The following is a 2,682-nucleotide window of genomic DNA, read 5'->3' as shown; positions in this document are numbered from 1 at the left end:
CCAGCGTTAAACGCCGGAACTGGCACCAAAATGGGAGTTAAACGCCCAAACTGGCACTAAAGCTGGCGTTTAACTCCAAGAAGAGTCTCTACACGAAAATACTTCATTGCTCAGCCCAAGAACACACCAAGTGGGCCCGGAAGTAGATTTTTATGTCTTTTACTCATCTCTGTACACCCTAGGCTACTAGTTTTCTATAAGTAAGACATTATACCATTGTATTTTCATCTTGGTATCTTTGGATCTGAGATCATCTTGGTTCTTCTGGTTCCCTCTCTGGGGCCGAGGCCAATGATCACTCTTGTTCTTATGTATTTTCAACGGTGGAGTTTCTACACACCATAGATTAAGGTGTGGAGCCCTGCTGTACCTCGAGTATTAATGCAATTACTATTGTTCTTCTATTCAATTCCGCTTGTTCTTGTTCTAAGATATCACTTGTTCTTCAACTTGATGAATGTGATGATCCGTGACACTCATCATCATTCTCACCTATGAACGTGTGACTGACAACCACCTCCGTTCTACCTTCGATTGGGTGAATATCTCTTGGATTCCTGATTGCACGATGCATGGTTGATTGCCTGACAACCGAGTGCTCGCCTGACAACCGAGCCAACCATTCTGTGAGATCAGAGTCTTCGTGGTATAGGCTAGAACTGATGGCGGCATTCAAGAGAATCCAGAAGGTCTAACCTTGTCTGTGGTATTCTGAGTAGGATTCAATGATTGAATGACTGTGACGTGCTTCAAACTCCTGAAGGCGGGGCGTTAGTGACAGATGCAAAAGAATCACTGGATTCTATTCCGACATGATCGAGAACCGACAGTTGGATAGCCGTGCCGTGACAGGGTGTGTTGAACATTTCCACTGAGAGGATGGGAGGTAGCCACTGACAACGGTGAAACCCTTGCTTAAGCTTGCCATGGAAAGGAGTAAGAAGGATTGGATGAAGACAGTAGGAAAGCAGAGAGACGGAAGGGAAGGCATCTTCATACGCTTATCTGAAGTTCCTACCAATGAATTACATAAGTATCTCTATCTTTATCTTTATGTTTTATGCGTTTATCACCATACCCATTTGAGTTTGCCTGACTGAGATTTACAAGGTGACCATAGCTTGCTTCATACCAACAATCTCTGTGGGATCGACCCTTACTCGCGTAAGGTTTATTACTTGGACGACCCAGTACACTTGCTGGTTAGTTGTGCGAAGTTGTGTTTATGCCATGGTATTGAGCACCAAGTTTTTGGGGCCATTACTACGGATTATTTGAGTTGTGAAAAGTATTGATCACAATTTCGTGCACCAAGGAGTTACCGAAATTGGAATTTGGTGCGAACCTTTCAGAGTATAAAGCTAGTCTAATATTCCTGGGCTCACTCGCAAATGTAGGATAGACTCGATTAAAGACTAGTAGTGCATCTATTTCATTGGAATTCTCTTTAACCAGCGTTTACCAATCTGTTCTCTCTCAACTTGAAACATCGGTGATCTACAAAATTTGCATTCATTAAGCTCTGCGTCCATCTTGTATTACATCATACAACCATTCAAACAACAATTAATTTTTACCACATTTAGACCTAATTTTGAAACTAGCTTCTTTGCTTTGTAGTGGTTTCGGGGATGCCAGTTGACCCTACAGGTATCAGTTCGTGGCAAAGGGTGACCCACCTATCAAAAGACTCTTGGGTATGATTTGACTCTGACTTAATACTTATCATTCTAATACACGTAAATAACTCCGAATGAACGCATCTCTCGTACAACGGTTTTGCAGCAGATTCTAACATGTGATAAAATCTCTTCGCTTCCAGGTTAGACTCTTCTTCAGCCTCTTCCAATTTCGTAACACTTGTTGTATGACACACCATCTCATTGTATCTCTCTTGGTTAGCTTCCCAAATCATTTAATCCATATTTAGGTCTCTCACCACCTGAACCCTCATTGATTGACAATCAGACCTATTCAAATTAGAGGCAGACTAGTTAATTCCCTACTCGTCCACTTCTCTGTGTTCCGTCTACATCCAATACCCATCCTTGAACCTATTACGGTAGAGGTGAAGCGTTATGTTTGCAAGTCCTAACCACTTATATAGTCAATACTTTTGACACAGACACCTAAATACACCTTCAAAAATAAACGGTTCCATGCTGAAGATATGCGCAACAAACGTGTCAACTCCCTCAAAGAATTTGGGTTTTAAACCGCTCGACCATCGTTATCCCTCTCATACATCCATAGATGATGACTTGGAATTATATTGAAACACACCTTAGAATTCGACGTTCAACAAAAATTATTAATTTTTTTAGAAATTTTGGCAAAGTGTCCCCTATAATTAGAATCTCCCGCCGAATACATATTATCATTTTCTGACAAATCAAATATGTTCTAAAACAAATTAAACAAAATTTTGGCAGAGTTTTTCTTAATTCAGAGACATCCATCAAATAAATATAACAGTTATCACAGAGGAAACAACTGTAAACATAAATTAGAATAAACACGAATTCAATAATACATCATATCCTAACCATTCTAGTGCATAACTCCTTATAACTCCATAATTTTCTAGTAAACAAGGGTTTCAATAAGGTGCCTTTATACGACCTTCTCTCAATTCCGTCCTAAAACACTATTCTAGAAAAATTAAGTCCAACATAAAACTCA

The sequence above is a fragment of the Arachis duranensis genome, chromosome 3 (genome assembly GCF_000817695.3).
Source record: "Arachis duranensis cultivar V14167 chromosome 3, aradu.V14167.gnm2.J7QH, whole genome shotgun sequence".
In the NCBI taxonomy this organism is placed as follows: Eukaryota; Viridiplantae; Streptophyta; class Magnoliopsida; order Fabales; family Fabaceae; genus Arachis; species Arachis duranensis.
Note: the sequence above shows the minus strand (reverse complement) of the source record.